The following is a 16,810-nucleotide window of genomic DNA, read 5'->3' as shown; positions in this document are numbered from 1 at the left end:
TGAAGGTTAGGTCCGGTAGTAAGCTGTTGTTGTTTAATGGATGGAGGTGGAATTCTACCTCTGGGTGTAGGGTCAGAAGATGACACAAAGCTGTGGTAACTACATCCAAAGTGACAGTGACTGCAAGGCTCTGTGAGCAAATTGACACTTCTGGAATATGAAGGGCAGCCTAGGTTGGAAAAAAAAATGTAGGGGCTGAAGTCTTATCTGTCCCTCCTCTTTTTATGCCGCAACAGCAGAGTAAAAATAAATATATAATCTGGTCCTCTCACCTCCTTCCTGGGCCTGTTCCAGTCTGTTACCACTTGTGGGCCAAGCACTGATCAATCACATGACTTCATGTTTAAATCACGACATGGTTTTATTTACATCATACGCCGCAGGTTGAAATATCCCAGCTAAACAGGGGGCAAGTGCGAATGCGACTCAAACCCGCAGAGGAGGAGGCTGCCTCTATTCTAACATTTCGACATGTCCCATTCTCATTGGGAGTGGTCAGTTTGATGTAACTGGGATGGAGATGCTAAACTGGTTCAACGCTCAAAACAAATAAATCCCCAGGGTAGGACAGTATACCCAGTTGTGTTAAATGAGAATGGCAAAGAAAGCATTAGCAATCATTATGATTGAGTCAGTGAATATAGAAGTGATCCAATTGATTTGGTAGCTAGCTCGCATGGTGCCATTCTTCAATAAAAACAGCATAACAAACTCAGCTGATGACACTCATTAGTCTTACATCAATAACTTGAAAAGTAATAATTCCATCATGAGGAACAACTTTGGGAGCATTTATCTCAAAATTACCGAGTAAATACAGAGTTATGATTCAGGCATTCTACAGCACAAAGGAACACTTATACAGGGAAGCCCATACTTATGAGGAATAATTGCATTTACCATCAATATGTATCCTTGAAAATATTTGCCCAGACCTTCCAATCCCAGCATCGATGCTGCATGGATTGCCGCTGCCTGCAAAGATTTCTACGACCCGACCATTTTGCAATTTTTTAGCCAGGACTTCCAATCCCGGCCCTGCAGCAATGGTTCAGCGCAGCCATTCTCGCAGAAGGCTGATGAGTGCAGGAGAAGACAGGCAAAGAGAGGAAACACCCTCTTTTTATGACATTAGCTGTCGTATTCAGCTAAATTTTTAAAAGTCTTTCAGTGAGTTAGTGAGTGGGTGGGTGAGTGAGTGAGTGTGTGAGTGAGTTGGTGGGTGAGTGAGTGAGTCAGTCAGGGTTGGTGGTGGGAGAGAGAGGGTGGGTTGGGGTAATGAGCTTGATGTACCAGACAGGTTTCATACTTGAAACTTTATAACTATATTTAACCAAGTAGCCTTATATTAGAAACTGCAGGCTTGAGACAGGTCTACGACTAGAAAGCTCTGCTCTCAGGATTACCTGCGTTTAGGTCTCATTCGTCAGAACAATCACATGACCCCTAAAGGCAATAGGAAAGGTTATTATACCTTCAGTCACTACATTTCCTCCCCCTTTAATTTTTTTTACATTTCCTATTTACAAAGAATATTTAAATTCACAACATATGAACCAGGTCATGTGATTAAAGATCAAGTCTTTGAGGTGGTTTCCTAATTCGGTTAGAGCGGCCTAGCTCTACCACTTGAGATTCTCCCACTGGATTGACATGATCAGGAACTTGCAGCAATAGGGACATCCTTGGAAAGTGGCAGTTCAGGATCAGATAATTCATCGGGTATGTCTATACTAGGTCGATCTGTCACCTCAGGGATTAAAGGTTCAACATCAACTAAAGGTGGAATAGCTGGTTGTTGGAATGTCTCTCTACTCCTTAGATGATACACATGTTTTCGAGCAATCCGGTCTTCCACATCCACTTGGAATGACAAGGGTCCAGTTTCAGAGACAATTATGCCAAGAACCCAATTAGGTCCATTTCCAAAATTCCTCTCAAAATTGGGATCTCCCACAGTAAATCATCGAGCTTGGCTATGAGTGCCATGATTCAATTTTTAATTACTCTGATTCTTCTCTGCCTTCCTCTCTAAGTTTGGAAACACGAGACGTAACTTCGTATGAAGACAGCGTTTCATCAGTAATTCAGACAATGTTGAACCCGTAGTTGTATGAGGCGTCGTACAATAATTGAGAAGAAAACGTGAAAGCCGTGTTTCTAAAGTACCTCTGGGTAACCTCTTCATTCCTGTTTTGAAGGTTTGCACTGCTCTTTGACCTAACCCATTGGATGAGGGATGATATGGTGCTGTTTTAATATATTTAATTCCATTTAAACTCATAAATTTTTTGGAACTTTGTACCAGTGAGGACAGTACTGTTATCTGAAACAATGACTTCTGGTAGGCCATGTATACTAAAACATTGATGCAGCTCTTCAATAGCTGCACACATGTTGGTGATCTGACTTCATACACATCCATCCACTGAGAATGTGCATCAATGGCCAATAAAAACATAGTGCCTAAAAATGAATCTACGTAATTTATATGTAGTTTAACCCAGGGTTGACCAGGCCACTCCCACGGATGCAGTGGAGCTGAAACAGGCAACTTCTGTTGTTGCTGACACTGGAGACAGTACTTGACCATGTTTTCTATATCACTGTCTATGTCTGGCCACCAGACATAGCTTTACTCAAGCATCTTGATTTTTAATATGCCTGGATGCGCACTGTGAAGCTCTGTTAAGAGGTTCTCTTCCTTGCGAAGGGAAGGCAACTCTTGCCTCCCATAACAAGATTCCATCTTAACAACTTAACTCTGTTTTATGGGCATAGAATGGTCTTATCTCTTCAGAGACTGATACATTCGATCATCCTTGCAATACCTGGTCTTGGACTTTTGACAAAATTGGATCCCTGTTTGTCCAATTCCTTATTTGCTGCTGTTTCTCTGGTTTTCGCATCACACCCAGCAGTAGGTTTCTGTTCCAACATGAACGGCGCCATTTTGCACATTCTGTAAAGCTCGTGAGTCCCTCGCAACACTTACCATGGCTAGCGCCATATCCGTGACACGCTTCAAATCGATTTTAACTTCCACGAGTAAACAGCTCTGAATGGCATCATCGTGAATGCCACCGATTTCACCACATGTCATTAAATGTCTCTCCGAACTTGCAGTGCTCAGTCAACTGCTTCAACTTCGCTGTATAAGTTGCGATGGACTCTCCCTTGACCTTTACTCTGGAGTTTAACTTAAATCTTTGCATTATAATAAACGGTTTTGGCTGAAAATATGTCTTCACAAGGTCTACCAAATCATTAAAAGATTTAGAATTGGGAGCGTTCAGGACTGTCAGTCTGTAGATGAGGTTATATGTCTTGCTCCCAGAGATGCTCAGAAGAATTACTTTCAGCTTCTCCTCTGCATTTATTTCATTCACCATGAATTAAAAACCTAGGCGCTCTATATATTGTCTCCAGTTTTCCATGGGTGCGTCATAAGGGTCAATTCTGAAACACAAAACTTTATTACAGTGCTCTTTTAGAAGCTACATGCTTGAAACAGGTGCACAACTAGAAAGCTCCACTCCCAGGATTACCCACACTTAGGGCCCATTCGTCAGAACAATCACGTGACCCCTAAAGGCAGTAGGAAAGGTTATACCTTCAATCATTACAGTCGGGTTGGGGGGTAGTCAGCTAGGGTCCGAGGGCTAGCCTGGTCGAGTCAGGGGGTGGTGATGGGAGAAAGAGAGTCGGTATGGGTCAGAGTGTAGTTGAGTCGGGTCGGGCGTTTGGTGGGATAGAGGGGTCTTGGGTCAGGGGCTAGTCTGGTCGGGTTAGGGAATGATTTGGCAGGAAAGGGTCAGTTGAGGAGTCCAGTTCAATTATGCTAATTTCTGAGTTAGATGAGGGCTAGAATTTTACATTCAGAGGTCGGGTGTGCACTCGACCCGACTGAACGTAAAATATTGTCAAATGATTTTGGGCTTGCTTCTCGACATCATCGCGCACACGCTCAATTTTGCAGTTGGTGGGCGCATGCGTGACGGATCCATGCCTTCTGGTATTTAAAAGGACAATTAAGGCATTAACAAGCCAATAGACAGCAATTTTACACTGCCTGTGCAATTTCTAGCTCATTGCACCAGCAAAACGGTTGGGTGGAAATCACTTTTTAATCATTCCCTCAGCCACAGTCCCTGGAGCAGTAGCATTTTCTCTCATTGCCAGTTTGATGCTGTGTGAGTACAGAGTTGAACCAGAGTTTCTTTGCATCTCATTTGATTGTCAAGCCTGCCTTTCAGCATCTTGGGTCCTCATCTTCCCCAGAAGATTTCTCTGAGTATAGTAGCACGGTTCTCCTTCATTTTCAAGGTACTGCTCCTCTACATCCTATCTGATGGGCATAGTGTATTCCGCTGGTGAAACCTCCTCTGAAGAGGAGGAGAGGGGCAGGAGGGAGAGGAGGTCAGGTGGGTGCAAGCAGCGTCCCAGGGACAGACGTTTAAGGGGAAAGGCACAGGCTCAGTTGGTGCAGGGCCAGCAGGGAGGCCAAGGCAGGAGGGCACATGAAGACGCCACTACCCAATGGCTAGGGTGTTCAGACAGCGCTCCAACTACCTCCAGATGTCTGAGGTCCAGTGACACAGGAGGTTCCGCCTCTCTAGGGAGACAATGATGGAAATATGTCACATGATAGGTCCAGAAATGGCCTCCAATTGCGTGAGCAGACACCCCATGCCGGTTGCTTTGAAGGTCGCAGTGGCTTCTTCTATGCTTCCAGTTCTTTTCAAGGTTCATTGGGGGATCTGTGTGGCAGTTCTTAATCAGTTGCACACAGTCGCATCAAGCTCATGACTGATGCTATCTTTAGACATGTCCACACGTTCATCCACCTCTCGATAGACAAGGTGAGCCAGGAGGAGAGAGCACGAGGCTTCGATATGATGGCTGGTTCCCACACGTCCAGGGTGTAATAGATTGCACTCACATGGCCATCGAGGCACCAGCAGGTGAGCCTGGAGCTTTCATCAGTAGAAACGGGCTCTACTCTATGAATATTTAGATCGTCTGTGACCACAGGACACAGATTCTCCAAGTTTGAGCCTGTTACTCTGGGAGCTCACACGATGCTTACATCGTGCGGCACTCACAAGGACCAAGGCTGCTTGTGGCTCCTGCACGAGTGGATGGACAGCTCCTGGGTGACAAGGGCTATCCCTTGAAGAGGTGACTGATGACCCCACTCTGTCACCCAAGAACTGAAGCTGAGAAGACATACAACAGGAGACGTGCCTCCACAGGGGCGGTGGTGGAGAGGACATCGGGCTGCTGAGGATGCACTTCACATGCCTGGACCAATAAGGAAGCATCGCAGTATCCTCCAGAGTGTGTCTCCCTCATAGTGGCCACATGCTGCACCCTGCACAACCTGGCTCTGGCGAGGGGGGACCCACTGGAGACTGAGGAAAGCGAGGCAGCTCCACAGGTCAGGGACGGTGACTCAAGTGATGGCTCAGAGGAAGAGCCTGGGGAGGCGCAGGGTAGGGACCTCAAAGCAGACGACAGGAAGCATCATGGAGGCAGGGACACCAGAGGTGCTTTGATCCAGCGAACGTTCAGGCATCGATGCCTCATCAAGTCAATGGCACTGTCTCCTTTGCTAACAATCAATAAATGAGAACCCAACCCAGTACACCAGCACCACACACCATTCATTTACAAGCCTGTGCTGCACCTGGCACCTATTCCTACTATCCAGCAACTCAGCCCACAGCCCATTTAAGTCAAATAAATGTTCATGTTACTTCACATGAACATACAAAGAACAAACAACGTGTCCATCCTTAATACAAGCACTAGAATAATTAACGCAAAAAATGTCACCCTTGACACACCCCTGTTGTGCTCAATGTCCCTTCAACATACGTCTGCGGGTGCGGAGGCAACCTACTGGCTCTAATGTCCTGTTGGCTCCGATGAACTTGGTGGTTGTCCTGTGGCTGGCAGACCCTGAGCAGGCTTTGCTTGTGAGGATGCATCCAGCCCCATGGCTGGGCTTTCCTCAGTCACCGCGACAATATCAGGTGCAGTTGTCACTGGCAGAGGGGTGGAGGAGCTGGTGCCTCCATCCAGACTGCTCTGAGAGAAGCCTATAGAGACAACAGGCAGCTTGTCTGCTAGTGTGAAGTGCGTTTGCACCTCCCCGTTCACCATTGATGGATGGGGACCTAGCAGAGAGACTAGGTGCCTCATTCATCTCTCACACTAGCAGTGTCCTCCTGAGGTCACTGCCCGTGTGAGGGTTTGCAGGTCCAAGTGCAACCCCAGGAACCCCTGAGTCTGCACCTCGTAGTTCCCCCTCCATGAGAGCTGCCACTCTTTCCATGTGCGCTCAATATTAAAGGTCAATGTAGAACTCACACTATGCATGGGCTCCTCCATGACAGAGATCATGGCTTACAGACCCTCACGGACCTTCATCTCTCCGTGTATCCTGCTGGACTTCCAGCATCAACTGCCTGATGGACGACTCCAGAGGCTCGTCATATACCTCAGAAGCAGCATGGTCCTGGTCTCCAGCTGTGCTCCCACTGTTGGCTCCCTGGGGTTTCTCTGCCTCTGCCAGCTCCTAATGTGAGTGTGATATGCCCTCACCACTGTGCATTACTGGTCGAGCCAAAGAACTAATACCCACCTACATGTGAGTATCTGTGCTGGTGCAGGTGTGATGTCTTCCTTGGCGCCCAATGGGGGGTCCTTGGGGTCATCGGTGGCTCCTGTGGATGGCTGATATGTGGGAGGAAGACAAAAGATCAGTACATTCAATCACCATAGTCACTATGCATGTTAGGTGGGCTGAGGAGACAGTGGAGACCTGCTGAATGGTGCCATCTGCATTTGAGCTTCAGTAGGCTCTCTGGCTAGGGCAATGATGAGAGGAGCCCATTATGTTTCCAGTATTCACCACACACGTATCTGTCACCTTCACTCTTACCTTCATTTGAGACCCCTGCCTCGCCGTGACCGGAGAAGTGAGTTGGCTGGTGACATTCCAACTCCGGTGCATCACTTTTGTGCTTCATGAGGACGCAAAGATTTGACACTCCTCCACCTGTTCTGTGCCACTCCATAGCACTATGACTGCTCTTCTCCTGACAGGGAAATATAGAAAGCCTCATTATTGCTCCATCTCCCTGAAGGTCCTTTCCTAGTTCCACCTCACACACCCCCCTCCCACCCCGGCATTAGGCGGGCTGTGTCACTGTGGCACATCTCACCCTGCAAGGCACTGAGGCCAGCTGTGCTGACATCCCAGCCTTGGCAGGGCAGGCTTCAGTGTCAGTTGGCATACACACTCTTAGACCCCTGCACATTTTGAGCAATGGGCCCCTGACTAAAGGTCTCCACACATGTCCAAGCCATCTTTACACTTACCTTTGCTGACCGTGGAAGATCATTGAACCTTTGGCGGCACTAAAGTCACGTGCGACACACCACGTTGTGCCCACTGACCTGGGCAGTGACCTCTTTCCAGGCCTTCGTGGTCAGATAGGGCAGCCTTCTCTTGCAGTCCCTGGACATTAAGATATGCTGCCTGGCACTGGCCTCCTCAACAAGCAATCCTAGACACTCACCTGAGAAACAGGGGGTGGTGGTGGTGGGGGCAGAGTGCCCACTTAACTTTCCCTCCCACCTTCCATGACCATCAGGTGCTGAGGCCATGACCCCACACTAGATAGCTTCAAAAAAGCTCCCCCAGCCTCCCCCACAACTCCTGGCAGCCTTCAGGGTGCTGCCCCATCCATTTTTGAACACCCCACTGGGTCCCCATTGGACCCAGAGCCCGAGCGCTCCCACCAACGCACACAGTAAAACCAATCAACGGTCGCGTTTCATGCTGGGCAGGCCTTTACTGGCCACCCAGCATAATAATGCATTCACAGCGCAATATCGGCCTGGAGCAGGTTTTACATCCATTTCCGGCTGCGCCAACTTCAAGCACACACCAAGGGTAAAATTCAGGCCCCAGTATTAAGCATTGTAATATCTCCTGGATAAGCATCTGAGTGAGTCCCATGCATCTGGCCCATGTCCCTGACATTGACCTCAATGTTGGAGCCTTTTCCGGATGGTCCTGGCAGTGGAAATCAGTCCATTAAACTTCCTGGGCAATTTCAGCGCACATGTCTGTGTTAGGACTTCAGCGGAATCCTGGCACACATCTTCCAACTTAAGTTCCAATTTCAACAGTATGGATGGTGGAAGATAACTCTAGATTCTGTGAACTGACAGACTAACAACACTCTTGACAAAACAGATCTGATCCCTGTGTCCCTCCAGTGCAATTTCTCCTTCCCTCCTCAGTGCTGCACATGGAGGTACCCCTTTGCCCAATCTCTGCCTCCTCCCACCACACACCCCCACCCTTTCACCCCCCCCCCCACCACCAATCTTGTCCAACTGGCAGGGACTGTCCCCAGTGACGTAATGCTCCAACTTGCAAAAATCAATACTTGTGCCATGGCAGGAGGCCTGGGCAAGTAAAAGTTTCCCAGTCCAAACTGGCAGCTGCCGAATGCCAGATGCAAGCTGTGAAATATGACTTGACTTTGCTAAGTTTCCCCCTCCTTTTTGCACTTATGAAAATTGGCAAAGCAAAGTTGAATTTGTCCCCCAGTGAAACTGCCTGATAATGTCCTTGTTTGCCATGAAATAAAACAATTGTTGGACAGAGATTGTTAACATGCCCGACTTCCCAATTAGCTGTCCAGCATCACATTTTCAGGCTCAGTCCGGAGGACCCCTGATGAGACAATGCAAAGGCCATTGCCAATGTACCAATTAGTGACTTGGTGATCAATATTAACTGTTTCTGCACGAATCTTGCATTTATGTAGACTGGGGTGAATTTTTTTCCTCTTTGAAATAGCATGCGAGATAGAAAATCAGATGGATTCTATGAATTTATACATCTGGTGCAAGGCTTTACACACCTGGGGCTAGATTTTCAGATGTCACTGAGAGCAAGTGTGTGTGCAGGCACGCATTGAAAATCGCGCATTCAGAATGTGTCACTGGATCGCGAAGCCTCTGAATTCTTACCTATTTTGATGGAGTGAGGGGGGTGGTCATCTGAGTTTAGTTCCCCTGCATCTTTGGTGAAGTGTTTCTGGATGTAGATGGCTAGGCTGTATGTGCTGTTATCCCTGCTTGCATGCTGGTAAACCTAAAAAGGAGAATAAGGACATGTCATTGGTTAAATTCATCACACTGTCACTGTGCATGCCAGGCACCTTGGTGAGCCAATGGAGATCTGCATCATGGTGCCATCGTCTTTCAAAGATCAATAGGGACTTCAGGTTTGAGGCTCCCATCACTGAGGAGACTACACTAGAATGGTTGCACAATTGAAAACTGTCACCTCTGTGCACTGCCTCTCCACACCCAGTTGCACGGGGAGCGTGCCAGCTCTTCAGCTCAAGGGCACCCCGCTCAAATCTGGTGAGCAGCAGCAAGTTGGGCGGGCCTCCATCTGTACATGACCTCTCTAATTAGTTATGGTTTGTCTTCTCCTGGAAGGGTAAAGGAGCATTGCTTAGTCCACTTTCTACCTGCAGCACCATTGCAGCCTGGCCACCGCACCTGAAGAACATCTCGCAGGGCACATCCGAGTCATGGCCCTTGAGCCTCAAGGCACTCAGTACCAGCAGCCAGGGCTCACCCTCTTGGCCAGCTCCGGCATCATTGACAGTTGGCACTCAGACTTTAGCATCCCTGAGGCCCACAAAGAGATGGCCACACCGTAACACCTCTGCACACTGACAATATGGTACTCACCCTTCCTGAGCACAGCAGGTCATTGAGCCTCTTTCGGCACTGCACCCATGTGCACCGCATCACGTCATGGTCATTAACCAGTGCTGCCACCCCCTCCTATGCCCTATTTGTGAGGTGCGGTAGCGTCCTTCCCCCTTTCTCTGGGGACAAGGGTGACCCTCCTGGCAGCCAGCTCCTCCAAGAGGACTGCGAGGAACTTACCCGGAAAGCCGGGGGCCGAGTGCCCACTTGACCTTCCCTCCCGCCTGGCATCTTCAGCTGCACTCGACTCCATCACTTTGCTAATGCTGACCAGACGTTCTTCCAGGGGCTGCCTGGGATGCTATTAAACCAGCCACCGGGCTTCCTTTGGACCCAGTGGCTGACAGGCCCCCACCCATGCTTGGACCTTTCCAACCAGTGAGGAGCCACATTTCATACTGGGCAGACTTTAATTGGCCCACGAGCATGAAATCGCGGTCAGGGGCCGATCACGGGTGGTGGCCCATTTCCTAGCCACTCCCGAGCCCGCCAATCATGCGTGCCCGCCAAGGATAAAATTCAAGCCATATGTAGGAATCTTGTGGAGACAACAGAGTTCTCAGTCGTGGGCTCCGAGACCCCCGTGTCATCTATTTTGGGAAGGCCCACCTCATCTTGTGTCACTCAGGCATTTGACAGGTCAGTGATGAGCCTTCCCCGGGATCAAGAACACCAGCCAAGAGCTGCCCGCCAATCAAAGGCAGTGCCTGATGTTTTGTCATGTGTTCAGGTTGTAGATGGGTTTCTTTGGGGCTTGTCTATTCCTCCAAAATAAGCTGCCAGAGACTGTAGTTTGTTAAAACCATTAGTCTTCATTTACAGTTGTATGCATATTGGGCTTCTGCAAGAGGTTGGAACATATGCTCCCTTCAGATCTCTGTTGCTCAATCATTTAATGTTACATCACTATTATATCAGCATCATATACTCCTGATGCTAACCCTTTACAGCTGCTGCTGATATTACATCTGCCCAAGGCCTCAGATCGAGGAGGGACCCAGGCATTGGTGAGCACTGGCAGGAAGGGAGTCACAGGGTTGGAGAGGGAGTGGTGTCGACGACGAGGGCACAGTTGTAGCTTTCATTGGGCTCCCCCTTCCCAGTGCCAAGTATCTTGATTAGGCACTGAGTGCCTCTGAATGAGGGAATCCTTGGGAACCCAATAGCGGCCCTCCCAGGTTTGCTTGGCATGCTCTCCAGATGCAAGCCCCCGCCAGCTGCTGGGTTAGTTTCAGCAGCGGTGGCAGGAAGAGGCCTTGGTGGGCATTAATTTCCACTTAAAGGCCTCAACTGGCAATGGGGTGGGAAGGTCATCCACGAGCCTTCCAGCCCCAGATTTAATTGGGATTGGGGTGGGAACGCAGTGCAGACTGCCCCCCGCCACCAAATTCACCATGGAGGAGAGCACAAGATTCAGCCCATAGCTTAGGAAGAACAAGGTCACATCTGATCAACCCCCTTGACTTTTTTCCAGGAGGTGATGTTAACAGGTTGATATTTGGGAGACCCTAGGCAGGACCTACCATCCCCCCACCCCACCCACCCCCGCCCCCCCACAATAGAGTGTTGAGCATAGAGGTGGGCAGGCATCGAAACTCATGACATTGTCCAGTCAGCTGGTTTGGCAACATCATTCCACCCCAGGGCCATTTTCCTGGAAGCAGAATAATGATCAGAATGCAGATCTGGGAGTAATCACTCCAGCCAGATTTGAGACTCTCACCACCTATTTGGCCACCGCTGCAGCCATAGGCCTCCTCCACAATGGTGGCCAGAATGCTAGGGCCATGATTTAATTTAACACTTGTGCAGAGAGACCGGCAGAAAATGGAGGTGTTCTCTCTCTTTTACCTTAACTAGAGATTGCTGCTTCTTTTGAGATGCAGAGCCTCCTGTTGAACAGCCCGCTGACCTTAACTGAGCAGCTAGCATGCCCCATGACCACTAATTAACCAATCTGGTGAAAATCACTGCCAGTTGACGGTTTCTCACACAGTTTGGAGTCATGATCCCCATTTGACCCTGACAACATCCTGACCCAAAAGGGAAAACCAACATCCTTGTGTCAGAGGCTGGGAATGTCCTTGGAGCAGAATTTCCAGGGCTGCAGATTCACCAAAAGTGGAGCTCAAACCTTGACTCATTCTGGCAAAAAGGCACTTTGCCACATTTCTGATAAGGTTATGACAATAGAGTGGGGGGTGGTGGGGGGCGGGGGGGGGCATTTCCAAGGAAATTCCAAGTCAACAGTGCGCCAAGAGTTAAGGAAACATGTGTCTTCCAAGACCAACATTAAGGGCTGCAATTTGGTATCCATGCCTGTGCTGAGGTGTGAATTGTAAATTGACTGATTGGAAGCAGCAGGCAGTAGTAAGGGGATCGAGTGTGGAAATAATGAATAGGATACCATGAGGTTTGATGCTGGGTCTCCTGCTGTTTTTAATCTGCATCAACTGCCTGGACCCAGGAACAAAATGCAGTTTGGCAAAATTTGTAATTATAAATTGACGAGCAGTGAAAAATTCAAAATCTTTATGCAGAAAATATCCAATTCTGCACTTTCATATTGCACACCCTCTGAATGCTTTTATAGGCATCACGAAGAAACCTTGGACCTTCCTTTCCCCATGTTGTCTCTTATCCCCCCCCCGATGCACTTACCTGACTATCAGGGCAGTTCCATTGAATCCCCCGTGATGTCCTCCTGTTGCTTGAAATCCTGCCCCTGCCCCCTAGGCTTGATTCACATTCCTGCTTGGGTTGAGCAAGAGATTCCAGAAATGGAGATAGAAATGAAACTTGGCCATGAAAATGGCTTGGGTTTCATTACAGCAAGAATAGGTAAGCATGATGCTCACTATGCTGAACTTGTACCCCAAGTTAAATTCAGGATCATTGGCCCTAATTTTCATCCTCAAGGCAGGTCAGGAAAATTCCCAGCTCAGCCCGCCCGCCTTGGGAGAAAGTGCCGGCAAAGGCGGGATTTTCATTGCTGAGGGGTAGGTGCGGGCTGCAGTCAGGCTAGCTGACCGAGGATAAAGTTTGGATGCTGCCACAGATATTGCTGGGTGCTGAGGCGGTCTGTTTGAAAGACCCACCTCAGTGCTTCATTTAAAATAAACACACAAATGTCTTCCAGCCCTCACCCCTCACAACCCCTCATCCCCCACACACTCCCCATGCCGCATCCATGCTATCTCAAGACCCCCTCCCAATGCCTATGGCCCCTAATGACCCCTATGCCAAGATTATGTAATGAGGCTTAGCTGAGAGCCCAGGCATCCATTACTCTTGTAGAAACAGCTGCGCACTAGAGGAAACATTGCTTGATTGACAGCTCAGGAACCCTGTTCTCTGCATTCGATTTCACAATAAATATTTATACAAGGTTAAGTGGCTTCAAGGGCTTATGGGTTTTGTTATTTATACATTAAAGGGTCAAGATGATTGAAACTTTTATTGTCTTTTTTGACATTGTAGAAATCTATGAATGAATTACTTTTTTAAAAACTTATTTTGCATATCCTACTGTCACTATAGGGTTTAGTGGTTCTATAGAGTATATTAATGGTTCAGTGGGAACGGAAGTGCCATAGCTTGGCATTGGGAGCATGAGGGGCCATGGGGTTGGGTTGGGGGTGGCATACCCTGGCAAGGGGGGCATGAGAAGGACCTTTAGAACTTATCTTTTAAAAGATCCTTTCATGCAGACTGGGGTTCACAACCCCTCTGAGGGCTGTGAACCACTTTACTTTAAAAACCTGGCCTGACTCCATAAAAATTGCGGACGAATAGGAGATGCCTATCTCAGCAATGGAGTGGGCCAGGTCAGGAGTGCTGGATGTGGGCTTTTGACAGGAAGCAGCCCTCACCCTTTAAGGGCACTCTTTAATATCAGATGGAATGGGGTCGGGAATCCGGGAATCGAGCCCGCCGCCATCTTAATAGAGCTCCTGAGTCACCCCAACTCAGTGAAAATTCAGCCCAACATGTTTATCTAAAATTTACAAGAAACTAGTAACATGAAATTCACGTATTTCTAAATGAATACTTTTAGCTCACAATCATTAACATATTATCTATTTTTATTTCACCCTTAGCTGGAACCCACTTTATACCTTGAGGGTACCTCAGTTCTTCTTTGATCCCTTTTTTTTTAATGTATTTTAGTTCTGTAAAACATTTTTAAAGGCCCAGAGCCCCTTGGGACACAAAATGGATCTGAACAGAAATGTACATGCAGTTAAATAAATTTTGCTGCTAATTAACATCTTGCTACATGGGCCAGTTCTGTAAACACCAAGGGACGTCAGCACATGTCATGATTATCAGTTCCTGGTAAGATATATAACAACCATAGCCAAGCAGATATCACTGACATCATGGCAGTCAACACCAGACAGATGTCCCAGCGTAGCAACATCAGATGTAGGACCTGCCAATATATTGCTGCTCCTGTTTCTATGCTGTCAGTGGTTTATCCCCAATCAGCAGATGTTATTTTCCATCCTCAATAGCAATGGTGTACAGCATGCTGACATTATTTTGTCACTTTTTACTGGAGTATGCATGAGGCACATATGCCAAAGTGATCCAGACACCTGAAGCTTTGAGCATACAAAAGGGCTGACGATCAATAAGTTTTGCTGCAGCTCAGGCCTAATGTGGGGCATACACAGAGATGCCTGGAGCAGTACACGGCCACACACATGCTGATTGTTTTGTGGGGGCCCTGGCAAAAGTCAGCATCCCTCTCCCCCAGTGTGTCACTTCTATCTGAGTATGGCAGTTCCTGTACTGAACCAACTCTCATTCTCCCCTCTCTCTGTCCCACCCCTCTAGGGTTGCCAACACTCCAGGATTGGCCTGGAGTCTCCAAGAACTGAAAATCAATCTCCAGGACACTGCTGTGTGCAACTGGAGAATAAAATATTGGTGTTTTTTTTTAAATTTTCTTTGAACATTCCTCTTTACCAGATAAAAAAATATTGAAAATTAGATTAAAAGGCTGTTTGGCTGACAGTCAATTCTCATACAATTGGGTAATGAGTCTTTATGCTTTCCATTCGATGTAGGAAGGCAGTGAGTTACAAGGATGGATGTGTTGGCTGACGAATGGCTGGAGAGTGGGGGTGGGTCATGTGATGAAACCTACAGCAGTATATTTAATCACAGTTGACAACCCTCGTTCTCTTCCACTGTTGTTGCTGAAAATTCCCATGAGATCAGGAATTCCTGTTTGTAGGATACAGAGACAGGGTAATCCCTGTTCCAGTGCTTCAGCAGTGCATAGAGGAAAAATTGCCCTGGCCCAGCTGTTTTTGAGACTGTTGGTCAACTACTGCTTGTTTACAAAATAAGTATCTAGTATACTGTGGCCCAGAACTTCCGATCTCTGGGGCGTCTTACCGGGAAGATAGCCAAGAAGATGCACTGGGGGAACCCCCCCAATCCAAGAAATCCTCACACAAGGACTGCATGGCAATTGCCCAGGAAATTTAAACTTCTGATGGACAATTACTCTGCGCTGGGAATCATTCGAAACTCTGATTTAAATTGGAGACTACAAATGGTTCCGACTCTCCTAGCAGAAAAGCTACCCGGGAAAAACTGAAGGCTTAAAACCACTCCTAACTCCTGGGTAACTATACTACTGACCACCCCACCCTCCCCACCAACCCCCCGCCCCGCCAACTTCCCCAACCGTCACTGGATCCCAGACTATCTCCCCAGCCACTCCCCCACCAGCACTCCTGATACCCCCCACACTCCACCCAATTACCCTCCCGACCTGTCATCACCCTGAAAGTCCTCCTGACCCCCTGGTCTCCTCACCCCCCGACTACACTCCCAACCTCAAAGTACCCTCCCAACTGTCCGCCACATCCCCAACCCCCTGACTAGCCCCCCCCCCACCCCATTACAACTCTTCTGACCCTCTGACTAACCCCCCACCAGCCGTGTCTAATTCCCACCCTCCTGACTACCACCGCATCTCCAGAACACCCTCACAAACCCACGATCTCCTTATTCCCGACTGACTAGCCTTCTGACCCCCTCACCCCTACTACCTCCAATCCCTGACTATCCTCCCACCTCCCTGACTAGCCCCCTACCCCCCGACTACCCCTCACTCTCTAACTACCCACCCACTCCCTCAGATATCCCCCCACCTCCAGGTACCCTGCCGACTCCTTGACTATGCCCCCACCTTAAATACCCTCCCACCCTCCTGACTACACCCCCACATCCGTGACTACCGTCCTGAAACCCAACTGCCTCCCAACCCCTCAACTACTCTCTCAACCCTCCAATACCCCCTTGACCACCCGGATAACACTCAACATCCTGACATCCCAATCCCCTGATTACCCCCCCTCCCACCAATGGATCACACGACTTACACCCTGAAACCTTGACCTGCCAACTGATACCGAACCCCCAACCCATCCCGCCGCCCTGACCCATCGTCCCCTTCCAACCCATCCTACGACTCCCTGCCCTCCTCAACCTACCCACTCACCTTCTCTCTGGTTCCTCAAAGTGGACTTAAAAAGAGAGACCTTTAAATTTACCTTGTTTACGGCAGTGTGTGCCATAAAAATGGGGTGTGGATTCACTTCCCCTGATGTTGCTGCCCTGCACAGGAAGGCCTCGGGATCCGAACACGCTGCACATTTCTCACCAGGGCCGGGTTGGAAGAATGGGTGAGAAATCTGCAGCTCCCGACCTGTGTAAGTAAAATGAGACTAAGTGGCAATCTGACTGTGATTGCCACTCCACAGAAGTTCTCGCCCCATATTTCCTTACAACCAACAATTGCATCTTCCATCTATTTAGTGAGCTCAATAGCTTTGGTTTGGCACTAGCGATCTAATTCACGACTACCCTTGAGAAGTTCAATGTACATGATGTTAAGGTTGAAGGGGAGGGAGTGGTCACGTATCATCCGCACTTGATACCATTGGACAATACAGCACAAGGCATAATCAATTAT

The sequence above is a fragment of the Carcharodon carcharias genome, chromosome 6 (assembly GCF_017639515.1).
Source record: "Carcharodon carcharias isolate sCarCar2 chromosome 6, sCarCar2.pri, whole genome shotgun sequence".
Taxonomy (NCBI): domain Eukaryota; kingdom Metazoa; phylum Chordata; class Chondrichthyes; order Lamniformes; family Lamnidae; genus Carcharodon; species Carcharodon carcharias.
This window is presented reverse-complemented; position numbering follows the sequence as displayed.